The 26,366-nt window shown below is 45.5% G+C and overlaps 1 protein-coding gene across 4 annotated transcripts in view; it reads right to left on the bottom strand.

Annotated features, from left to right (window-relative positions):
• The window catches only part of CTIF (cap binding complex dependent translation initiation factor), a 180,877-nt gene extending 155,868 nt beyond the window's left edge, over nt 1-25,009 (bottom strand). For all 4 annotated transcript variants that reach the window (XM_053408254.1, XM_053408256.1, XM_053408257.1 and 1 more), the window contains exon 1: nt 24,756-25,009. The gene's annotated coding sequence lies outside the window, so the exon portion shown is untranslated. The remainder of the gene's footprint in view (nt 1-24,755) is intronic.
• Nucleotides 25,010-26,366: the final 1,357 nt, after the last annotated feature.

The raw sequence follows: 26,366 nt of genomic DNA, 5'->3' as shown, positions 1-26,366 counted from the left end.
CTTTGGTTCAGGTGCTGAGGGATCATCCTGCACCGGCAATAATAGCAATCGACGTTCTGCACCGGCTTCCATTGCATTACCTCTAAGGCAGGCAGATGCAGAACAGGCTGAAAAGCACAAAGAGATTCTGCTCCAGCCAGCAATTTCCAGTCCATCAATCATCATCTCTCCACAGACACATGTGAACAAAGCACACACAGACGCCCCCCGCCCAATGCACACCCCCCAAACTGAAACATAACAGCGACTCCTCCTGCTTCGAAGAAAGAAATTAATTCCTAGAAGGAGGGCATGCATTGGCTCAAGGAATCTCAAGGTGGAAAGCCAGATTTTGGTAGGGGTGAGAGCAGCAGGAGGAAGACACTTAGCAATCTTCGTAGAACCAATATGAACGAAGGTTGGCTATTCTTAACACATAAAACAGCCTTACACCAAGTTGGGCTTATTGATTATTGACTGGTTATTTATTCCATTTGTATACCACCCATCATCCGAAGATCTCAGGGCGGTTCACAATATAGAAAAGTACAAGGTAAAAGCACAAAATAGATAAAACAAAAACAAACCAGGGCCGAGAAACCTTACTTAAGCCTCAGGGCCACATGACCTTGTGGGCAACCTTTTGGGGGCCACATGATAGAGATGGTTGTGGCCAGACACACAGGAGGGTGCAGAGCTGGGCCAGTGAGAATTGCAGCTTGTTGTTTGTGTGTACGGCCTGGGTAGAGTCTCAGGGGCCAGACAGGGAGCCCTGAAGGGCCATATTACCTTCCCCAGACCCTGATTCCCTTCCACTGGTGACAGGAACAAGAGTTCATTTCCAGTATTGAAGACAAATTCCAGGCCTAAGATTCCTTTTATTCTGTGTCTGCCCACATGTCTAAGCCCCTGTTCTGCACTTGGCTCCATCTGGTGGACCTTGAAGCTTTACGAAAGAACAAAGTAAACCCCATAAATTCGAAGGCCGCCCCCTGCTGCCCCAAGATCTCAGAAAGCAAGACTGGGGGGTGAAATACCCTCTACCAAGGGTTCTCCCCTAATGTTCAAAACAGATGCTACAGAATACACATGGCAGCAAAGATTTCTATCTGTATTTTCTGCCTTATTTCCTTATATCAAAGGGGGAAGGCCTTGTATTGACCTCCCTTACATACCCAACTTAGGGACGTGGGTGGAGCTGTGGGTTAAACCACAGAGCCTAGGGTTTGCCGATCAGAAGGTCGGCAGTTCGAATCCCCGCAACGGGGTGAGCTCCCGTTGCTCAGTCCCTGCTCCTGCCAACCTAGCAGTTCGAAAGCACGTCAAAGTGCAAGTAGATAAATAGGTACCACTCCGGTGGGAAGGTAAACGGCGTTTCCGTGCACTGCTCTGGTTCCCCAGAAGTGGCTTAGTCATGCTGGCCACATGAACCGGAAGCTGCACGCCGGCTCCCTCGGCCAATAAAGCGAGATGAGCCCCGCAACCCCAGAGTCGGCCACGACTGGACCTAATGGTCAGAGGTCCCTTTACCTTTACCTTACATACCCAGCTTACAATTACGGCAACAGTTATGGCTCAGTGGTAGAAGGTCCCCAATATTTCCAGGTATGGCTAGAGAAGATTCCTGATCTGAACCCTCAAAGAGATGCTGCATTGCAAATAGAAGTGAGCTAGATGGACCAATGATGTACTATGTCAGTATAAAGGTAAAGGGACCCCTGAACATTAGGTCCAGTTGTGGCCTATTTATCTACTTGCACGTTGACGTGCTTTCGAACTGCTAGGTGGGCAGGAGCTGGGAGTGAACAACGGGAGCTCACCCCGTTGCGGGGATTCGAACCGTTGACCTTCTGATCGGCAAGTCCTAGGCTCTGTGGTTTAACCCACAGCGCCACCCGCGTCCCCTATGTCAGTATACTGCTCCCCAAATTCAAGCTGGGTTTAAACAGCTGGTGTGTGTATGTGTTTGTGTGTGTAGAGCTTTCTTTTTCCAGGATGCATTAAATTCCATGCACTAAAAAAAAGTACAAACCATCACAATCCAGACTGTGCAGTATTGAGATACAGGAGGACTTATGGCCCTCAGAGTTCCATTTAGAAACTCTGATACAACAGATTTCCTGATCGTTCTCCGCAATGAAAAACAGTGGCTCGCACAGCACAATTCACCCGACGGCTAGATAGTGCATTAAATGCATTTTTTAAAAATTGTTTCCTTCCTTCCAGAGCTCACACAGTAGACAAAATGCTCCCAAAACGCCTATCTCCCACCCCAGATCACGAGCACAGCAGAACACGAAGTGAAAGATCTGTGATGTGTCAGAGGTGTCCTTGCTGTCACCCTTGACTTTTCTGAAGTTGGACATCGGCAATGCCAGGAGATAAAAAGGGTTATGTACACTGCCTGTCAAGAAAAAGCACATGCCATGACCCAAAGTAACCCAAAGTCGACACCGAGAAAAGCAAGCTGTTGTAGCATCAATAAAGTTTTCCGGTTTGGCAGGTTTTAAGCTTACTTTGGTGACGGCCGAATGCCCTGATGATAGAAAAAAAGAAAGGAAAAGTGTTCACTGTGGTATTTTATAATGGCCTTATCGCAAGCACAGAGCCCTATGGGCCTGTGACATATCTGCATACAGATTCTAATTTTTGTGAGGCTCCAGCATTGCGGGGAGTTGGCTAAGATGCTACTTCCAATGCTATTATTTCGATATTTGCGAGGGCTTCCAGAGCAGGCCTCAAACTTTACCTGGGCAACAGCCTTCCGTGTCCCCTTTTGTCAATTTTACACTTGTAAACCTACCTAGTCCCATTCTTTTTTACTCTCTGCTGGCCTCCCTTAGACCTGCGTTTCTGTTCCACCAATTTAGATGGGATTCCTTGAGACAGTGGTTCCCAATTAGCTATGAACTGCAGACCTCGTTTATCAAAAGCCAAGCCATGGACCTCCGACTTTTGAAAACTGCAATACCTCTATGGCAGTTTTTTGTTATGTGAATGGTGCCACAACCCCCTGGGGTCCACGGACCACCAACTGGGAACCACTGCTTTGGGGGGGGCGAGTCATGTGCTTTAAGGCCCCATCTGTCCTACATACTTAAAGGACTGTGATGCCACCTTTAACCATCGTGGCTTCTCCCAAAGTTTAGATGAGGCCCTCAAGAGTCCTGGCAGTTGGGCTACAGAAAGTCTGGGGGTAACATTTGACCCCATTTGAAAGTCCCCACCCCAGTCTCATTTACGTATTTAGAAGAAGAAAAAACCCTTTTCTAATTCTCAACCCCAGGATTGGTTGCAAACACGTTACAAAACATATTATCCTGCATATTGCAAGGGTGGAGACGGAGGCTTTTCTTACTAGATCCTTACCTTTCCAATCTGCCCAGTGAGCCAGCTTTGGCAGGTGCACAGAACCAACCTGCCTGTTAGCCACAATTATCCTGTGACCTATTTTCCCTTGGCCCTGCGGTTTGAAACCAGCCGGTTGTCGGTGCTTGCAAAACTCCTGCGCGCCTCTGAAGCGCCACTGCATTTCGCCAACTAGCAAGTTTATGGCTGAAGAGAGATTTGAACCAGGGATTTCTCAATTGGTAGCTTACACTCTTCGAGTACAATACTATACGCGTCTCCTTAAGAAGCGAGCCCCGCTTGATTTCAGTAGGACTTCCTCCCAGGTAAGCATGTACAGAATTGCAGCCAGACACACCATGCCAGACCTACCACAGGAAGCAAATACACAGAAACCATTTATGACACTAGCAAAGGTCAGAATCAGGCCCATCACCAAATCTGTTTGTTTTGCTGCAACAGAGAGGAGGAGAATCCTTGGGATGTCAAACATGAGATAGATAGGGAAGTTCTCCAATACGTGCACTCCTTGCAGAGATCTATTTGCTTGGATGTCTGAGCATTGGGACGTAAGAGCCTAAGAGTCTTGATAGCACAAGGATGGAAGAATGAGGAAACCCCGACAAAAGAACAGTAGCAAGAGAAATTGATGAACTATGCAGAATTGGCCAAACTGACATACAAACTGCGAGTTAAGGACAAGTGTGACTTTAACGAAGAATGGGAACTTTTCGCAAATTACTTAAAAAGACCACAAAATTATTTGGACTTCTTGGCAGGTTTTGAATAAACGTACACAAATTTATTGATTGATAACATGGTAGATATATAATGTGAGGATCTGTATAATTTTATAACATGCAGAGAATAATATGGGCTGAGAAATCAGAGAAAGGAGCTGAGGGATGTCTCGGGGTGAGGGTTTGAGGATGGCAAGGGGGAAAAATAATGAATGTGATATGTTTTGATATGTTGTAATTGCTAATAAAAACATTTAATAACAAAACAAAACAAAACATAAGAGCCTGCCGGATGGAGCGAATGTCCCGTCTAGCCTACGATCCTGTTCTTAGAGCGGCCAACCAGTTTATCTTGCCCAGGGCAAACCAAAGTGACTTAGAACCCAACAGACAAAAGCCCCACATAGATTAAAATTAAGAGGAAAAAGAAATACATTCAAAACATCCCACCCACCTCTGAAACGCCACAGATAGTTAAAGGTCAAAGGCCTGGTTACTGGTAGGTAGCCGTGTAGGTTATATGAAGAAGTGTGCATGCACACGAAAGCTCATACCAATAACAAACTTAGTTGGTCTCGAAGGTGCTACTGGAAGGAATTTTCTTATTTTGTTTCGTCAAAGGCCTGGTTACAGACCTAAACGGCCTCGGTCCAGTATATCTGAAGGAGCGTCTCCACCCGCATCGTTCTACCCGGACACTGAGGTCCAGCACCGAGGGCCTTCTGGCGGTTCCCTCACTGCGAGAAGCCAAGTTACAGGGAACCAGGCAGAGGGCCTTCTCGGTAGTGGCACCCGCCCTGTGGAACGCCCTCCCACCAGATGTCAAAGAGAACAACTACTACCAGACTTTTAGAAGACATTTGAAGGCAACCCTGTTTAGGGAAGCTTTTAATGTTTGATTCATTACAGTATTTTTTTTTTTGGTCTATAATTTTTTATTAATTTTCCAAATCAATTAAACACTTTCCAAAATTTCACACATTTGATTCATTTTTGACTTCCTTCGACTTCTCTGATAATCATCCATTTTTACTCTCAATTTCGCATTTCTCTAGTTATATTGCCAATTGTCTTCCCTCCCCTCTATTTTTTTTTTAACAATATATCTCCGTTTTTACAGTGCCTCTTGAAACCCCGCCAGCGTTGTTTGTACATCACATATTCTTTTCAGATATTCAACAAATTTTCCCCAGTCCTCGATGAATTTTTGGTCTTTAAGATATCTGATTTTTCCAGTTAATCTGTCCAGTTCTGAGTAATCAGTCAGTTTCAGTCTCCATTCTTCTATCGTCGGTGTTTCTTCTTGTTTCCATTTCTGGGCCAGTAGAGTCCTTGCTGCTGTTACTGCGTATTGAAACAGCTTACAGTCTTTCCTTCTTATTTCGTTTCCTGTAATTCCTAAAAGGAAAATCTCTGGTTTTTTTAACAAATGTATATTTTAACATCTTTTTCATTTCATTATAGATCTTTTCCCAAAAGTCCTTCACTTTCTTACATTCCCACCACATATGGTAGAATGTACCTTCTTTTTCTTTACACTTCCAACACTTATTACAGGTCTTATCCATTTTTGCAAGCTTCACCGGTGTAATATACCATCTATAAAACATTTTCATTACATTTTCTTTTAATGCCGTACAAGCAGTAAATTTCAAATTCTCTTTCCACAGTTTTCCCCAATCTTCAACCTGTATATTATACCCAAAATCTCTGGCCCAATTAGTCATTACCGACGTAACTTCTTCATCTTTCGTATTCCATTCTAACAAAATTTTATACATTTTTGATAAGATTTTACATTCGTTATTTATTACCTCTATTTGGAACCTTGAATCTTTTTCTGCATAACCAATTTCTTTCACATCTTTTTTAAACTTTTCATTAACCTGGAAATAGTGCAACCAATCATAAACATGTTCTTTCACTTGCTCATATGGCCTTAATTTCCACTTTCCTCCTTCCTTAATTATCAGCTCGCCATATGTAGCCCAGTTTCTTCTCATATTGATTTTCTTTACACTCATAACCTCTAATGGCGACAACCAGTGTGGAACTTTTGGTTCTAACAGATTTTTATACCTGTCCCATATTTCTATTAATGAACTCTTGAAAATATGATTCCCAAAACCTTCATGTACTTTCTTCTTTTCACACCATAAATATGCGTGCCACCCGAATCTGTTGTCGAAACCTTCTAAGTCTAACAGCTGTGTATTTTCTAATTTTATCCACTCTTTCAACCAGCAAAGAGCTGCTGCCTCATAGTACAATTTCAAGTCTGGCAGGGCAAAGCCTCCTCTTTCTTTTGCATCCATTAACAATTTATATTTAATTCTCGGCTTTTTGCCCTGCCAGATATATCTTGACAGCGTTCTTTGCCATTCTTTGAAAATTGTTATCCCCTTAAGTATGGGGATAGTTTGAAATAGAAACAACATCTTCGATTCATTACAGTATTTTAATTTTTTTTTGGAAGCCGCCCAGAGTGGCTGGGGAAGCCCAGCCAGATGGGCGGGGTATAAATAATAATTAATAATAATAATAATATTAATAATAATAATTACAGAGGAAAGTTTTTGCCTTGCGCCTGAAGATATATTGATAGCATTCCTACCTTTGACCATCGAGGCAGAGGACCGCCATCATGGCTGGTAGCCATTGATAGCCTTGTTCTACGTGGCTGGTCTGGACCACCAGCCATTCCCCATCTATCCTCTCAATTTATTATGATTCACTTTATATTGCTTAACTGTGTTTGTTTGTTTTTGGAAAACTCAATTAAAACAACAACAATGAATTAGGAAACAGGAGATAATAGGCATTGAATTCCTCTATATGAGTAGACAAGGTTTTTTGTTTTGTTCTGCTTTAGATTAGCCAATTCTCTTCGTTTCATGTCACTGAACTAATTCTTTAAATATCGGTCAGTCAACTGATCACAGGGTTGTAGTTTCTCTAGTGAAACCTGCGCTCCGGGGATTCTCCACCATCTGCAGCTAACACGGAATTTTCTTTCTTCCAAGGCTCTTTTTAACCTTTTCGTGAAATTGTATTACAGGACGGAGAGGGCATAGATCCAAATCTTCATCAGAGATTCTTTGTGGAGCTCTGTTGGGTCAAGCTGAACTATCCAGATGAAGCAGAAGAGGGTCAAAGTTCAGCGAGCTCATCAGCCACATTTTTTAACCATCCTCAATGAAAGCAAAAAACACACAGAGATAAGTGCTTAATGAAAACCCGGAACAGCGGGAGTGTGGCCTTTAATTAATCCTGCAGACTAACTAGGCTCAAAATCCTGCATTACAAGAATTTCAGCTACCAGGAAACCCATTTCAGGCTTCCTCCAGTATCCCCCCACCCAAAAAAACCTAATTTTCTTAACTGCATACAGTGGTACCTCAGGTTACATACACTTCAGGTGACATACGCTTCAGGTTACAGACTCCGCTAACCCAGAAATAGTACGTCAGGTTAAGAACTTTGCTTCAGGATGAGAACAGAAATCATGCTCCGGCGGCGCGGTAGCAGCAGGAAGCCCCATTAGCTAAAGTGGTGCTTCAGGTTAAGAACAGTTTCAGGTTAAGAACGGACCTCTGGAACAAATTAAGTACTTAATCCAAGGTACCATTGTATAGATAATCTGATGCAGCAGACTCTATAAAAGCTTGTGCTACGTCAAGTTTTAGTCTTTAAATGGGCCACAAGGCTGTTTTTTGCTGCAACCAACCCTAAACTGAAATGGAGTTGTCATTCACAATTCCCGCAATGTTTTCAGCATGCAAAGTCAGAACTATAAATCCCATTCTTTGTGTTATTAAGAAGGGATGACAATGTCCAGAGCAAAAGAAGTGACCCTCTGGCCTAGAGGCCAAATGCGGCCCTCAAAGCCCCTCAACCTGGCCCTCAGGAGTCTCCCCAGGCCACACACCCTCCTCAGCCTACAGACAGTACTGGCCCTGCTCCACGCCTCTTGCTTCCTGGGGTGGAGAATTAGGAGGGGTGTGCACAAAGGTAGCTAGCGCACAAAAGTAAAAACTACACTCATTGTTCCACTCACTTTTGTCCCTGGCCTCGCAAAAACACTGGCATGCGGCCCCTGAAGACTGCACAGAAGCAAATGCGGCCCTCAAGCCAAAAGACATCCCCTACCACTGTTTCACGTGCACTCAAAATGTCCGGTCCCCGTTAGCTATTGTAACACCCTGTTTTGGGTTATTCAAAGCTGCCCTGATCACTTCCATAGGCAGTCGGATTTACAGCATGTTGCAGTCTGTTATGGAAGGTGTTGAGCTCAGGATAAGGATCACAGTTTAGGAATGTTTCTGGGTCCAACGCTGTCAACCAGACAGGGACCTAAATCATAGAATCACAGAATCATAGAGTTGGAATAGACCACAAGGGCCATCAAGTCCAACCCCCTGCCAAGCAGGAAACACCATCAGAGCACTCCTGACATATGGTTGTCAAGCCTCTGCTTAAAGACCTCCAAAGAAGGAGACTCCACCACACTCCTTGGCAGCAAATTCCACTGTCGAACAGCTCTTACTGTCAGGAAGTTCTTCCTAATGTTTAGGTGGAATCTTCTTTCTTGTAGTTTGGATCCATTGCTCCGTGTCCGCTTCTCTGGAGCAGCAGAAAACAACCTTTCTCCCTCCTCTATGTGACATCCTTTTATATATTTGAACATGGCTATCATATCACCCCTTAGCCTCCTCTTCTCCAGGCTAAACATGCCCAGCTCCCTTAGCCGTTCCTCATAAGGCATCGTTTCCAGGCCTCTGACCATTTTGGTTGCCCTCCTCTGGACACGTTCCAGTTTGTCAGTGTCAGCGCCAGCCAATGTAAAAAGGACTCTGCCATGTGTGTTCATTCTGTGTTGTTTTTAAACCTAGACCCCGGTGCTGTTTTTAAAACAGCTTTAGCTGTTTTTAAGCCTAGGTCGCAACTGGACCAGTTGCCAGTCGCAAAAAGCACCTGGTGCCTGGCTAATTTCGAACACGAATTAGATGTGCCAAGTTAAGAAGGACAAAGGTTGAACATACTGGTGGTGGTCACTAACGGTGGGCGGGGGGGGGGGCAGAGAGATGCTCTAATAAGCCAGGACCAGGCAGAACTCTGAACACACCCATTGGCAAAGCCACATGACCTTGACCGCTTTGATCTGCAGAACTGGGAGCGGCCACCAAGATCACATAACACTGGTCGTGAAAGACCTACACTGGCTCCCAGTACAATTCAAAGTGTTGGTGCTGACCTTTAAAGCCCTAAATGGTCTCGGGTCCAGTATACCTGAAGGAGCGTCTTCACACCCATTGTTCTGCCCGGAAACTGAGGTCCAGCTCCGAGGGCCTTCTGGCGGTTCTCTCGCTGCAAGAAGCCAAGTTACAGGGAACCAGACAGAGGGCCTTCTCGGTAGTGGCACCTGCCCTGTGGAACGCCCTCCCAGCAGATGTCAAAGAGAAAACCCAACTACCAGACTTTTATAAGACATCTGAAGGCAGTGCTGTTTAGGGAAGCTTTTAATGTTTGATGGACTACTGTATTTTAATATTCTGTTGGAAGCTGCCCGGAGTGGCTGGGGAAACCCAGCCAGATGGGCAGGGTAGAAATAATTTTTTTTTTATTTTTAACTTACACTTTTACAAGTTCCTTATAATGTTTGTTTCTTTGTCCTGCATTGGGGTTGGTGTGCCCATGGATCTACACACAGATAGATCTCCTTCCAAGGCAATGGGAACCCCAGGCAATGATAACTGTGCTTTTTTAATAATATATATATAATTGAGAACTGCACAGATAATGTTTTGTTACGGGGTGGCCCACAAATGCCAAAAATATAAATAACTAAATAAAGCCTGGCTGTGCACCAATAGAAACCTTCAGCAGAATCTAAGAGCTGAGTCAGTCGTGCTTGATGTTGAGAGTGTCTTCACGCATCTGATATTGAATTGCTCAAAGGAGGTCATAGCATGCAAACCCCACATTGTCCCAGACTGTGTCCAAAAGGACTCATATGTGCAGCAAAACAAGTTTGGCTACTGCTCCCTAGGAGTCAGCTTGCAACGTCTCTTGCCAAGCAGCTAATCTCAAGAGGATGTGAGTGTAATAATGTACAACTTGCAACCTGAACCTGGTTGCGCTTACTCAGGAGTCAGCTCCATTCAGGCCGACAGAATTTACTTTTGATCTGAGGTTGCAGAGTCGAGAATGCATAACTGCACGCTCTCCAAGATTTGATCCCTTTTATCCAGACATCCAGAGTCCCATGGACTGCAAGAAGATCAAACCTCTCCATTCTGAAGGAAATCAGCCCTGAACACTGACTGGAAGGACAGATCCTGAAGCTGAGGTTCCAAGACTTTGGCCACCTCATGAGAAGAGAAGACTCCCTGGAAAAGACCCTGATGTTGGGAAAGATGGAGGGCACAAGGAGAAGGAGACGACAGAGGACGAGATGGTTGGACAGTGTTCTTGAAGCTACAAACATGAGTTTGACCAAACTGCGGGAGGCAGTGGAAGACAGGAGGGCCTGGCGTGCTCTGGTCCATGGGGTCACGAAGAGTCGGACACGACTAAACGACTAAACATCCAGACATCCCCAGATTTCTAAGTAGCCAACTCACATTTTTTCTAAACCAAAACTGGAAGGATGCCATTTTAACTACAAATTGGAGCCTTTAACAACAACAAAAAAAAGAGCATGTGTAACTAAAAATTATTTTAGGAGAAGCCTCTTGTTGGGGGACGATTAACTCTGCGGCAGCTCTCCGAAGAGAGCATCACAACTAACGCTCCAGACAGTGCCAACACATGAAATGTAATTCCAAGATGTCTAGAGGGCACCAGCTTGGGGAAGCCTGCTGTGAAATGAACACTGACTGATCAACAACAACAACCTTAATAATCTCAGCACATATGATATTGTTAATGCATGAAGTGCCCTTGTATTGCCAGAGGTCTATTCTGGCTGGCTTCCAGAGTTTTGAGGAATGCACATCTCCCCAGGGAAGTGTGTTTGTGTGAGCGCACACATTTTCGAGGAAAGGTATATATACAATGTCAGCACATTTGCCTTTTATTTATGTGCCGTTTATCCTGAGCATTGAGATTTTTCGCCGTTTGTTTTGCACAACATATACGCATCTCCAACTGATGCCCAATCCTACTACAGACTGTGTCATTTCCCACACAAAGACTTGCACTCGGAGCAGCTTACAATACAATAGTAACTCTGGTTAAGAACTTACCATATTTTTCGCTCTATAGGGCACACCTAGTTTTTTTGGCTTCCTCTTTAGCCACGGGGAACGGGTCCTCTTTAGCCAGAACGGGCCTTTGCTCCCGGAGCTTGCTGCTATACGCAAGCCTTCTGAGCCCGGCGGGATAGGTGCCCAAAGCCCGGGGCGCGCAGCACTGTGCTCCCCGCGATTCGGGCTGCTGCCTGCTATCCGCAAGCCTTGGGAGCCCGGTGGGCACTCCCGCCGCGCTCCGAAGGCTTGTGGATAGCTTCCTGAAGCCTGGAGAGCGAGAGGGGTCGGTGCGCACCGACCCCTCTCGCTCTCCAGGCTTCAGCGAAAGGCTGCATTCGCTCCACAGGACGCACACACATTTCCCCTTCATTTTTGGAGGGGAAAAAGTGCGTCCTATAGAGCGAAAAATACAGTAATTTGTTCCAGAGGTCTGTTCTTAACCTGAAACTGTTCTTAACCTAAGGTACCACTTTAGCTAATGGGGCCTCCCGCTGCCACCGCAGTCCAATTTCTGTTCTCATCCTGAAGTAAAGTTCTTAACCTGAGGTACTACTGCCGGGTTAGCGGAGTCTGTAACCTGAAGCGTTTGTAACCCGAGGTACCACTGTACAGTCGTACCTTGAAACCCAGAAGCGAGTGTTCCGGTTTGCGAACTTTCTTTGGAACCCAAACATCTGATGTGGCTTCCGATTGGCTGTAGGTTTCTGAACGTTTTGGAATGGATTCCGTTCCAAACGGATTCCAGAACAGATTCTGTTCCAAATGGATTCCAGAATGGATTCCGTTAGACTTCCGAGGTACGACTGTACACGCAAGAAAGGGCGAACCACAGCTCAGTGGCTGGACTGTCTGCTTTACATGCAAACGGGTTCAGGTTCGACCCCCAACAAGAAGCAGGTATATGGAAAAGACCCAGGAGAGATGCTGCCACGGAGAGCAAGATGGACGCACTTTTGACCTGCTGTAAATGCACAGGAACTCGCCTTACACCAAGCCAGGCCACTGGTCTATCTATAGCTCAGTACTGTCTGCACTGGCCGCCAGCAGCTCCCCTGGGTTTTAGTCAGGCGACATTCTCAGCCCTACGTGGAGACGTCAGGGATCGAACCTGGAACCTCTTGCATGCAAAGTATTTGTTCTACCACTGCCCCACTGAAAAAGTCACAGGAAGACAGCTATGTTACTAAGAAAAGCCTGCAGCAAGAGCAATTTGATCAAAAGGAAGTACCTCGGTTCTAATCTGTGTAATGATCTAGTCCAGCTTTCCCCAACCTGGTGCCCTCCAGATCTTTGGGACTGCAACTCCCATCAGGCCCAGAAGGTAAGAGTCTCCATCTGATATTTGATGGAGAGTGTCTGGAGAAACCCAGCCAGATGGGTGGGGTATAAATAATAAATTATTATTATTATTATTATTATTATTATTATTATTATGTGCAGCCCACCAATTGTCCAAGCTTCCCAGCATCCTCTGAGACTCTGAGAAAGAGACTGTGGCTTGCACCTGGAAGGCATGCTTGATGCAAAGCCAGGAAAACTACCAGCTACCTTTCAAGCAGTATAAATACCAGACATCACTCTCTGAGCAGACAGCATGAGTGTGTGTTTGCTGTTCAGCCAAGGGCAACGTAACTAACCTGATCAGATTGCATGATGCAAGCTTTACCCTTGGACCCAAAGTACAAAATCCTGCATGAGGAGCTGCTGCAACTTACAGAGAACTCTAAAAAAACGAAAGGTGTTTCTCAGCCTTCCTCCCCTACAAAGCAGGTTGGTAATCAGAAAAATGAAGTGGGACAGACTTTCCTGGACTGTTTCCCTTCAAACTGCAGGTGCTGGTTTTAGTTTTTTCCCCCCCTCTCTCTCTCTGTGGAAGAATTCAACAACACACTACTGTCTGAACCACTGAAAGGCAGCTCCGAATACTGAATACCCCCATGATAAGGACACTAACTTGCCTGGTGGGTGGTTGTTGGCATCTGTCTGTCTTGAGGCACAAAGCAGTGTTCCCCCAGGGGTGAAGTCAAACCGCCACATTAGCATTGTGACCTCTCTGGGGCGCAGACCTGGGCAGTGTGCCTGGAGGTCCTGGGCTGTACAGACAACACACACACACACGGCCTCGCTGATGTGGTCCAAAGGAAAGCAGAGCAATGCGTTTGGCACCAGCCTGGCTGCAGGAGTTGCAGGAAGGAGGCCTACAAGGCACCATCCAACTGTCTTAGGGACTCCACTCTTGACTTGGGTAGGATTTACTCCAGGGCTGGGTGATGTCAGGTTTTCAACATTGCGATGTATCACCAGCCAAACATCACCATCTGGCGATACATTACAGAGTTGATAGGGAGGAACAAACCAGGCAAGTTTCCCGGATTCAGGTAATCACCTGGGTGATGGGCCATTAGGAGAACAAAGGAAATGGGTGGGGCTCCTTCCACAACTCTTAAAAGATCAAAGCTGGAGTTTGAGAGGGTCAGAATTTGCTGGGATGTGACCTAGAGGGCTGCAGGCTGGGAAGCCAGAGATCAATACAACTTTCCAAGGAATAAAGGTAAAGCGACCCCTGATCATTAGGTCCAGTCATGACCGACTCTGGGGTTGCGGCGCTCATCTCGCTCTATTGGCCGAGGGAGCCGGCGTACAGCTTCCGGGTCATGTGGCCAGCATGACTAAGCAGCTTCTGGCTAACCAGAGCAGCGCACGGAAACACCGTTTACCTTCCCACCAGAGCAGTACCTATTTATCTACTTGCACTTTGACGTGCTTTCGAACTGCTAGGTGGGCAGAAGCAGGGACCGAGCAACGGGAGCTCACCCCGTCACGGTGATTCGAACCGCCGACCTTCTGATTAGCAAGTCCTAGGCTCTGTGGTTTAACCCACAGCACCACCCGCGTCCAAGGAATACAGAGAAGTAAATCACAAACTATATACTTCTGTATGTGGTTTACAAAAAATCAGTAACAGTAACGTACAAAAATTCAACGCCTTCTAATACTTAAACGTCTTAAATGCTATTTACAATGCCAAAATAATAATGACATACACAACTCAATACAGTGGTACCTCAGTTTTCGAACATAATTCTTTCTGGAAGACTGTTTGAGTTCCGAAACGTTTGAAAACCAAAAACTCAAAACGGAAATCTCAATAAGGCAGCTGGTTTGTCTTCTCAGGTGCGTTTGAAAACCAAAGCATTTGCTTCCAGGTTTACGGCGTTTGAGTTCCAAAACGTTAATCAACTGAGACGTTCAAAAACCGAGGCACCATTGCATTGAGTTGTGTATGTCATTATTATTTTGGCATTGTAAAAAAACCCCCATCCTAATATTCTTGCAATAAGTCCAAGACAATAACTATATGTATACTTGTTGCTGGTGCAATTCCAACAGAACTCCAACAACAAGATAACCAGATTTCAATCTGTTTTGTGAATCTTCTTCTGGTCAGCCCAAAAAGGAACTATGCAACGGCAATTCAATGCTCAACCAAATAGGTCAGCTCCAACCTTGAAAAGAGGCACATTGCTCTTTTTGAAAAGGCTGCAACTATGGGAGAAGCAAGATCCTCTTGGAGTGTTAATGATGTGAACCCCTCCATCGTAGGCTCAGGTTGTATATATGTGTAAACCATATATCATAAAGACACCACAGTTTCCGCTCTGCCTCATTGCCAAAAGGAAACACGAATCCTGGGTATGCGCCTGGAACCCCTGGAATCTCGGGAGACTGAGGTGGTGTGCTACACTAGGTAAAGAACCAAAAAGAGTCAGCAGGACAACATGCATGCACAAAAGTGTGAGGGAAACTCACCTCGCTACAGAAATGAATTGGTTTTGCCACTGTTTTTAACACTCAATTGGGAACCACCCAGAGTGGCTGGGGAAACTCAGCCAGATCATCACCAGCATCATCATCAAACCTTTATTGGCATCACTTATAAACATTCAGAATAAATAGGCCAATGCGATCTCGTCACCATTTCAACAGTAGTCATTTGCCAAAGGGAAGTAGAGGCGTGCAAACTCAGCCAGATGGGCAGGGTATCAATAATAAATTATTATTATTCATTTAAAGCACCCGACGTCACCCAAAATATCCAACTATAGTTTAAGGATGCTGGGGACTGTAAAGAATAAAGTACAGTTCCCAGAATACTTTGAGGGGGGAGAAATGAGCCCTAAATGCACACAGACCAAAGACAAAGAGCAGCCATGTAACTCAGGAAGGCTTTGTTTAGCAGGGCAAGATCCTGACAGGCTGACGTAACCATGCTGACATCATCGGAGTAGCTGTGGATTTAGCGTTGATTGCACCATCATAACCAGGATCAGAAATCCCTTCCTCTGGGGGAATCCTCAAGGGGCTACTATGGCAACTCAAGAGCCGTCTGGTGCCAACTGAGCCAGACCACGGATTCAGCAACACCCAAACGAAAGGATACTGAACTTACATGCTATTCTTTGCCTGATCTTACAAAAACGGCAAGATTCAATTTTGCATTCTACACAGCAATGGTGTATCTTGCACGCGTAGGCCAGAGTTTGCTGCAACGTACCGATCCAAGGCGACATAAATTAACTGAACCTGTTAAATCCTTTAAAAAATCCAATCAGAATGTTTCAAGCAACACACTGCTTGAGGGGCACTTACAGAAAACAAAACAGGTATTTCAACTTGGGACAAAGGGAAACCATTACATATCGTAATGGATACTGCCTCGTTAAGGTATTAATCTGACTTGCAAACATTTCAGGTCTTCTCAGAGACGGAACGTACTGAGTAATGGGCAAAAGAGGCACAAAAGGATGGTTGGGAACAGGGGAGGCAGTGTTCATTTCAATATATAAGGCCTTTCTTTTATCCCAAGTTTAAAAATCTAATTGCGTTCACACAAGGATCCGTGACGCCACGCGGGTGGCGCTGTGGGTTAAACCACAGAGCCTAGGACTTGCCAATCAGAAGGTTGGCGGTTTGAATCCCCGTGACAGGGTGAGCTCCCGTTGCTCGGTCCCTGCTCCTGCCAACCTAGCAGTTCGAAAGCACGTCAAAGTGCAAGTAGATAAATAGGTACCGCTCTGGCGGGAAGGTAAAAGGCGTTTCCGTGTGCTGCTCTATTTCACCAGAAGCGGCTTAGTCCTGCTGGCCACATGACCCAGAAGCTGTACGCCGGCTCCCTCGGCCAATAAAGCGAGATGAGCGCCGCAACCCCAGAGTCGGCCATGACTGGACCTAATGGTCAGGGGTCCCTTTACCTTTACCTTTAAGGACCCATGAAGAATAGGAAGAATGTTCTCCAGAGTTTCCCAACCTTCAGCCCTTCAGATGATGACAGGAGGGAGTCTGAGAATACCTGGAAATGCATCAGGTGGAGGAAGGAAAACGTATTTTCTTCAGAAATATTGGTGTTGGAACAGTGCATCCCATCAGCATCATCTATTTCCACTTATGCAACGCGACTCCCCACCCCACCGACACTCCCCCCAAATTTGCTCCAGAAGGCAGTTGTTTTTTGGGGAACCCCTGGAACATAGCTGTGGAGTAGGAAATATCTGGTTTTCGACTATATGGAACTTGCCGGACTGACTGGGAGACTCAGACCAGAGAGAAGAGACGGTGGAAGAAGATTGGAAGAAGTTTAAAGAATATTTGAAAAAATATGTTAATATTTAAATCTTAGAATAGCTCTGGAAGTGGATATAGGCTGTAGGGTTAGAAGTAGAGGATAGTGTATTTTAAAATAGTATTATTTGTGAGTGATAAAATGTGAAGATTTTTATGGTAAAAGTAAGCACGATAAAAAAATGGCTAGAAATTATGATATATGTAAACTGCTAAAGATGAGGTAAAATGAAAATCAGATGGGGGGACTTGGGGAAGCTCACCTAACAATGTTTAGAAAAAAATAAGAATAAGAATTTGTTTGTATTGTTTGTTTTTCTGTTTGTGTTGTTTAGTTGTGTTATAAAATGAATAAAAATGTTTGGGGGGGAAAGGAAATATCTGGTTTTCAACATGTTATATCACCAGCTAAACATCATACTAGACTGATATATCACGATGTCTGAAACAAGGATGTAGCTATGGAGAGGAACTGATTAGCTTCACAGTTTTCCCCACATTATATATTTTTTTTACATAGAACAGACGCCACACACCACGATACATGATATATTGCCAGGTCAACAATTATGAAACAGATATGGACTTCTAACCAATTTTCGATGATATTTCGCCCAGCCCTACTGGGGGGAATAGAGAAAGAAGGTTCCATTCTGCAAGCAGAAATTCCTCGCGTGATGGAATGTTCACTTAGCACTACAGTAGATACCACTCACTGGTTTTCCCCATATGCAAATTTGCACTGATTTATCCGTTGATTCAGCCAAGACTTATTGGCACAGTTGGCAGAGATTTCTGCGATTGTGAGAATGCCACTGCAAGACGTGAAGGCTAGCAAGCGGAATGTGTGACTTGACTCCACTGAAAAGTGTCGGCTTGGAGGAGACATCTGTTAGCTCTGCAATGCCTATATTTCACATATCAAAGTTGCAACCCCCCTCCCGGCCCGGTGGTGCAGTCAACAAGCTGTGAGATCTCTAGAATGCGCATGGCACAAGTGTGTGATATGAAAACGGGCGGAGGGGAACAACACAGGACATTTCCCCCATTCCCCAGAGAGAGAGAGAGAGAGAGAGAGAGAGAGAGGGGGGAGTTTTTGGCTGATGCTCCCAGCACTGCATCACCACAAATAAACCACCCCGTGATTCTCGGATGAAAGAAGATATAGAAATGTAATAAAATCATTAAACCAGGGGTCAGCAAACTTTTTCAGCAGGGGGTCAAGTCCACTGTCCCTCAGACCTTGTGGGGGGCCAGACTATATTTTTTGGGGGGCGGGGATGAACAAATTCCTATGCCCCACAAATAGCCTAGAGATGCATTTTAAATAAAAGCACACATTCTACTCATGTAAAAACGCACTGATTCAAAGACCGTCCACAGGCCAGATTTAGAAGGTGATTTGGCCAGATCCGGCCCCTGGGCCTTAGTTTGCCTACCCATGAAATAAACAAACTAGGCCTGCATATTCCACACACTTTCACTATACAGTGGTAGCTCGAGTTACATACGCTTCAGGTTACATATGCTTCAGGTTACAGACTCCGCTAACCCAGAAATAGTACCTCGGGTTAAGAACTTTGCTTCAGGATGAGAACAGAAATCGTGCGGCGGCAGCGCAGCGGCAGGCCCCATTAGCTAAAGTGGTCCTTCAGGTTAAGAACAGTTTCAGGTTAAGAACGGACCTCCAGAACGAATTAAGTACATAACCAGAGGTACCACTGTATACCCAGTCGATGGGTCTCCTGCAGATACCTCTGTGGACAGCCTCCTTCTGATATCATATTATCAGGAGGTCTGTCCCCCACACAGTATAGGATCCAGGCCCTTATAGAATTCCCTCCCATTGAAATCTGGGGGCCAGCTCTGTCGTCTTTTCGGCGCCTATTTAAAAACTTCCCTCTTCCTGGGAGCCTTTCCAGGGCAGGGCTTTCCAGGTCTGCATCTGCATTGCAATAGTTTTAAGGATGTTTTTGTTTTAGCACTTGTTTGCTACCCTGGGCTCCTTTGGGAGTAAAAGTGGGATTAAAAATAAAATAAAAATAAAAATAATAGACAGGATTTCAGTGGTCAAACATATGATTCTTCTGCAGGAGGTCCCTGGAGCATCACCAGTTAAAAAGGGCCAGGTATATCTGGTTAAAGCTCTGGTTTTCCCAGTAGTGATGGATGGAAGAGAGAGCTGGACCACAAAGAAGGCCGATTGCCGAAGAATTGATGCTTTTGAATTGTGGTGCTGGAGGAGACTCTTGAGAGTCCCATGGACTACAAGAAGATCAAACCTATCCATTCTGAAGGAAATCAGCCCTGAGTGCTCACTGGAAGGACAGATCCTGAAGCTGAGGCTCCAATACTTTGGCCATCTCCTGAGAAGAGAAGACTCCCTGGAAAAGACTCTGATGTTGGGAAAGATGGAGGGCACAAGGAGAAGGGGATGACAGAGGACGAGATGGTTGGACAGTGTTCTCGAAGCTACCAGCATGAGCTTGATCAAACTGCTGGAGGCAGTGGAAGACAGGAGGGCCTGGCGTGCTCTGGTCCATGGGGTCACGAAGAGTCGGACACGAGTAAACGACCAAACAACAACATATCTGGTGCACCGGGGGGGGGGGGAGAGCCCTTATCACCTTGAGAAACTGGAGAACTGCTGCCAGTCAGAACAGGCATCGCTGGGTTAAATAATAATAATAATAATAATAATAATAATAATTTATTTATACCCCGCCCATCTGGCTGGGCTTCCGCAGCCACTCTGGGTGGCTTCCAAAAAAATATTAAAATACTGTAATACATCAATCATTAAAAACTTCCCTAAACAGGGCTGCCTTCAGATGTCTTCTAAAAGTCTGGTAGTTGTTGTTCTCTTTGACATCTGGCGGGAGGGCGTTCCACAGGGAGGGTGCCACTACCAAGAAGGCCCCCTGCCTGGTTCCCTGTAACTTGATGGACAAATGGTCTGACTTTGCGAAAGGCAGAGTCATTTACCACCACTCAAAGTGGCCCATCCCCTAGGCCCATTCCTCTCCCTGAGACATATAAGGTTGTTTCCATTTCAGACAAGGTATTTTGGAAAGAAGTCGTTCCATTGGCTGAACTATGACCTGCCAACGAACATTATGCTTTCATCCTGTGAGGGCATCAGATATGTGAAATCCCCTCTCCTCCAATGAGTTTTGAGGACCTACTGCTTAGAATTCCTCTAATTCCTAAGGCATTGCTGGGTTGGTCATTCCTAGTTTGGTTGCAGTATATTTATTAGCAAGAGTTGCTGAACTTTTATTTTGTTTTTAAATATTTTAAGATCTGGTTCTTATTCCCTTTCCAGATAGGTTCACGCTCAGCCCTTCCCAACGTGGTGCGTTCTAGATGTTTTGGACTACAAAAGCCATCATGACAGTGCTGACTGCAGCTGATGGGAGTTGTAGTCCAAAACAGCTGGAAGGCACCAGGTTTAGAGCAAGAATGGTACAGAAACGTTTTAAATAGATAAGGAAAACAGCAAGGTCTACATTAGCTTTCTCAGTGACATCAGTGTCTGGGGCTACAACTGTAAGACTGCATGCACACTATAGATTTAAAACACACACACAAACAAGCATCATGGGAACTGTAGTTTAACCCTCACAGAGCTAGAGTTTCCAGTTCTGGATTCACGCTGAGAGCAATGTGCATAGCTATCTTTGCCATCACTTAACCATGGTACTCAAACCTAGACAGCATCTTAAAAAGCAGAGACATCACCTTGCCAACAAAGGTCCGTATAGTTAAAGCTATGGTTTTCCCAGTAGTGATGTATGGAAGTGAGAGCTGGACCATAAAGAAGGCTGATCGCCGAAGAATGGATGCTTTTGAATTATGGTGCTGGAGGAGACTCTTGAGAGTCCCATGGACTGCAAGAAGATCAACCCTCTCCATTCTGAAGGAAATCAGCCCTGAGTGCTCACTGGAAGGACAGATCCTGAAGCTGAGGCTCCAAGACTTTGGCCACCTCATGAGAAGAGAAGACTCCCTGGAAAAGACCCTGATGTTGGGAAAGATGGAGGGCACAAGGAGAAGGGGACGACAGAGGACGAGATGGTTGGACAGTGTTCTCAAAGCTACGAACATGAGTCTGACCAAACTGTGGGAGGCAGTGGAAGACAGGAGTGCCTGCCATGCTCTGGTCCATGGGGTCACGAAGAGTCAGACACAACTAAACAACAACAACAGCCATGGTACTGTATAGATTAGGTATAAGATGCCGAATATCTTATGATCACTCCTCCGCAGGGACCTGACGACAGATGCAAATTTCCCTCTATCCTTCCTAATCACCGTTAAGTGTCACCTTAAGTACTGACCTCACCTACTGTTAAAATTTCACCAGGCTCTCTTAGCCAGAATTTGCTAACCAGCACCAAAACGCAGCTTCAAACCAGGGTTAGGCCTAACCATGGTTGGTGATGCCAATGCAGTGATTAACCATCTTTAAACCCATGTGTGAGAGTTTTTTTGGGGGGATTTGCAAGCTAAAAGGTCTACTTTGAACTCAAAGGTCTGCTTTGAAGAGCAAGCCCCAGCATGGCCTACCATGACTTCACAAACACGCTGGTTTCTGAGGAGAAAATCACAGGTGTTTAGCAATTCCCCGGTTTTCTTAGGTCAGTGTAATATACTTGTTTGGCTTGGTGTGTCATCCAAACCTGGGATTGTGGCCGAGGTCTCACCTCCTTTACCATGGCTGTAATCAGAGGACAAGCCTTGGCTACGTACCATATTATGATTATATCCTATTGCCAAAATGCAGCAGTTTGCTCTAGAAATTGCAAACACACCGTGCTCTGTGCCACCCCAAAGATTTGCTAATGACACACAATCCCACTGCACAAGGATTCATAAAGCAAATTCTTCCTGCGTGTACTGCAAAGGCACACCAGATAAACCATTGCATTCCACATAGGACAAAATTACTTTTCTGTACAAGTTTCTAGCTCTCATTGAGAGAAAATGCACTTTGAACGAGAAAAGGGGAAACGGTTTGCTCCTAAAATACAGTACACGCTAGTGTCTCTGAGCTCAAATTTACCCACCTACAAGAACTTGGATTAAAAGAACAGCAGTTTGCGTTTCCGATTCAGAAACCCACCATTCAAATCTGGCTGCCCACCAGACCTCCGAGAAGCAGCAGTATCCAGCCGTCAAGATATTGGACATTTCGGCGCCTGATTTCACAAACCTGACACCACATCGAGGCGAGCATCCTCTTAAATACAGCAGATAAAAAGCAGAGACAGCTCTTTGCAGAGCTGCTGGTGATTTTGCTAAATGCAAAGATGTGTTTCTCCTGAAGGAAGCTGGAGGAAGGGAAGGACTGTGGCAGAAAGAGAGAGAGAGCCTTGCTCTCTGATCTAGCTGCTCCCCCCGCAATCTGTTCTTCCCCTCAATACTGCAGCATAAAGTCATGTACAGAAAGCTCTTACGTGGCACAGGCTAGGAGCAAGAGCCCCCACCCCACTCACCTTCCTCTTTCTGGCCTTTGGAAGCATTTATCCTTCCCCATAACTAAGAATGGCAGGAATGATCACCTAGGAGTCGCACCTTGTTGCAAGATTGATGAGTTAAGGGCAGCAGGTACAAAAATCACCCCAAAGCACCAGAATAAAAACCACTGCAGGAAAAATATATTATATATATTTTAAAAATGGACCGCACCCATAACATGCCTGAAAGCTGATCCAGCCTAGGATTGCTCCCCATTATCCATGCAGAGAGGATGGATCTTAAGGCTACAATTCTATGCTCACATGCCTGGGGTAACCACAGCTGAATTCAATGGGACAATGCAGGAAATGTCACCAATGGCAAAGCACCTTAGCCAGCTCTATGATAGTACCAGGAGACGATGCTCTGGGATGTTCTGGTCTTATCTATCGCTCGAACCCCTTTCCTTCCCCTTGGTAACAAGGCAGCGTGAGATTAAAAACGATATCAGGGATTTCGGAATGGAACTGTTCTTGCCACGTCAAGAATTAACATTCAAATGAGGCCACCGGCTTCCATGCAAACTAAATCTAATTATTTTAATGGAAATCTGCTAGATTTTTTGATATATGGAAAAGAATTACAGCTAGGATATGCCCCAAATCACATTGCCACCCAACAGAGCGTTGTGTAGAACTGCACACTGCCTGAACATAACGTGCTGCCCGCGCGCACACGCACACACACACACACACACACAAAGGATAGCCTTTGGCTCACTTAAAACCCCAGAACATTGAAAATCCGGATAATCTAAGATCTGCATTTTAATAACACGGCAAACCTGAGTATCTATCAACGCATGACATTTTAAAAAACCCACGGGTGCTTGGACCGTGCTGGCCACAGCTCTTCCTTTCCATAATGCAATCTTGAAACATTCCAGATTTAACCGAAATTGCATGAACCCCACCACCTCTCGGACAGAGCGAAAACAATCCAAGCCCTTGCCTGGTGTGTGTGGAAGTGGAATCGGACAGAAAAATCTGTGTAAAGCAGCAAGGGCCATTGGGTAGCTGAAAAGGATTACAATAGCCTCTGAACAATTAATCCTGTATTACGGAGGAGGGAGGGAGGGAGAGAGGAAGATGACCTCAAGATACATCATCAATGGAGGAGGGTTATGATTCTGGAGGACTTTTTAACACAGGAAATCCTGGAGAGATCACAAATCTTCCATTCCACCTCCTCCCCACCCAAAAAATACCCCTCCAAAAAGACATACGCAGTTGCATAATATACGCTCAAATCAAACTACACACATGCTTTCAAGGGTTGATAAGCGAGGGGGTATTAAATAGAGAGGGTGGTGAGTCTGATCCTTTTACTACACGCTTGTGAAAAATTACAACTACGAGTAACATCCATTCTCTCTCTCTCTCCCCGCCCAAATTCTGGCAAGGGAGCCTATCTGTGCGTCTCGGGAGAGATCATGCCGGAATGATGCATTTCATAAAAGGGCTGAGATAAATACCACCAGGCCCGGGCTGCAAATCAGAGAAAGACTTTCCCTGACATAAACTGCATTGGTTGGAAACGGGAGAGGTGGGGGGGGGGAGAGAAAGCGGGTGGGGGGAGCCGAGATGAAAGGGGACGGAGGAGAAAAGAGGGAGGGGGAGTTGAAGTCTAGACAACATGCAATCGACACGCACATATCCACGCAGAAGGGGGGTGGGGAGTGAATCACATGGGAACGATGGGGGGGGGGGGGAGAAAAGAAAGCAAAATAAACTCCGTTCCAGTTTTGGCCTATGCAGACGCAGGAGAAGAGGAAGCTGGTGGAAGAGAGCAGCCGGCTCTTCCTATTTTGATCCGAAGCAGAGATTCCCTCCTCCCCGCCGCAAAAACGCAGGAACACCTTGCAACTTGGTCCCCCGGTTGCAAAACAAAGGGGAGCCCCGCCTCGCCCCCCGCCTGAGTTACGAGGGTGTCACGCAGCCGCCACAACAACAGGGGAGAGACCCCGAGCGCCCTTCGCCTTCTCTCCCCGGGAGAAAGCCACAACAGGGCTCCACCGCCATCACCTGCGCGCGATCCAATGCGTAAAAACGCGTTTGGATCCAATGCGTAAAAAGGAGGATTCCCTCCTCGTCCCTTTTATTGCAACGCCTCCAGGCTGGGGAGGAATTGTGGTGTGTCGGGCGCGTACGCATGGATATATATCACCACCAGTCATTTGCTGGCAATCGAGGCGCAGCACGGATGCCCACAAAAGGACCCTCGCGCGCGCATTCACACAGCCCTACAGATAACCCCATAGCAGCCCAAACCCACAGCAGCGCCGGATGATGATGATTACCTTTCTGGAGAGCCAAGGCTGGGCTGGAGAGGAGGAAGAGGGAGCCTCTGGGTGGATTCCGAGGGAGGAAGGAAAGGGGAAGGGGGTCAGATTCCTTCTTGGAGGTGCATGAGTCCCGACTGGGGAGAGCTTGGGAAGGTGGAGGCAGAAGGAGGGCTTATTTTCGCTCTTATTTTTCCAGGCTGTCCAACGACACAGAAACCGGGCTCCTGTGACACAGGCTAAGAGAATGCAGGAATGTGACGTTCCCAACTCCTCCCAACGAGCCACGTGCATAGACTTTAAAAAAGAAAGGGACGCGCTAAGCTTCCTGGGAAATGTAGTTCCTCTTCGAGGGGAGGAGAGATGGAGATGGAGGGATTGTATTTTGGACGTGCGCGATCGGACGCACCTGGGAGAATCTTTTTGCCCTCCAAGAGCTGCGATTGCGCAGGGCCGGATTTAAATGGGGCCCTTTCTATGTCCAGCTGTCCTTTGTCAACAACAAATTGTCTGTTTTTTTGTGTTGAATATATGCTAGATGGTAATTTATGGACCTTATAGGTATCTAAAAGCATTTGCACATAACAAAATATGCAGAATGTAGGCACCCTATATATAGAAATGAGCAAACCAGTGATATTTTAGGGAGCAGGCGGGGCCGAATACTTACACCATAGAGCCTACACAACACAAAACACTGTTGCTGTATGTAGGTTTTATTTTATTTGTTTTTTAGCTTATATTCTGGAAATGTACATACAGGTTTTTCCCCTTAATTTTTTTGGGGGCCCGCAAGAGAGTGGGGCCCTAAACTATAGCTTGTTTACCTTATACATAAATCCGGCACTGTGATTGCGTCTCGTTGCTTCAAGGCACCCAAGCCTCTAGTATGTCCTGATTTCTCGGGGCCATGTCCTTAGAAAGGATAATGAGAAAAGAGGGGCGATAACACAGGGAGCCTATCTTAAAGGGCATTTTGAGGATGTGGGGCAGTGGGAAGAGTGAGAAAATGGTGGTTTGCCTTGTGGGGAGAAGGAAGAAGCAATGCAAAGCGCCCTGAAAAAAGAAGAGTGGCAAGTGAAATTAATGGACAATGCAGAATTAGATAAAATGACAGGAAGGATCTGAAACCTGCGGGACCAGAGATTCTTGGAGGACAGGAGTAAATATTTGAATTATTTGAAAAGCAATTGTAATAAACAGATTACGCTAGTAGACTTGCAAGAAGTTTTGTAAGGCAGACTATGCGAAATATTGCAGAAAAGACTATGAAGAGAGTTATTAGTTAAGGATAATTAAAAGTAATAGAGAAATTAAGAAATGTGATAAAGACTGAAAAATCTTCAAATGCTGTCAATGGAAGTCTAAAACACTGTACAGTGGTACCTCGGGTTAAGTATTTAATTCGTTCTGGAGGTCTGTTCTTAACCTGAAACTGTTCTTAACCTGAAGCACCACTTTAGCTAATGGGGCCTCCCGCTGCTACTGCACGATTTCTGTTCTCATCCTGAAGCAAAGTTCTTAATATTTCTAGGTTAGCGGAGTCTGTAACCTGAAGCGTATGTAACCCGAGGTACCACTGTATAAGATATGAAAATATGTTAATATATATAATTTTATGGCCAAATG

This window comes from Podarcis raffonei, chromosome 11 (assembly GCF_027172205.1).
Source record: "Podarcis raffonei isolate rPodRaf1 chromosome 11, rPodRaf1.pri, whole genome shotgun sequence".
In the NCBI taxonomy this organism is placed as follows: domain Eukaryota; kingdom Metazoa; phylum Chordata; class Lepidosauria; order Squamata; family Lacertidae; genus Podarcis; species Podarcis raffonei.
Note: the sequence above shows the minus strand (reverse complement) of the source record. Positions and strands in the feature narration are given on the sequence as shown.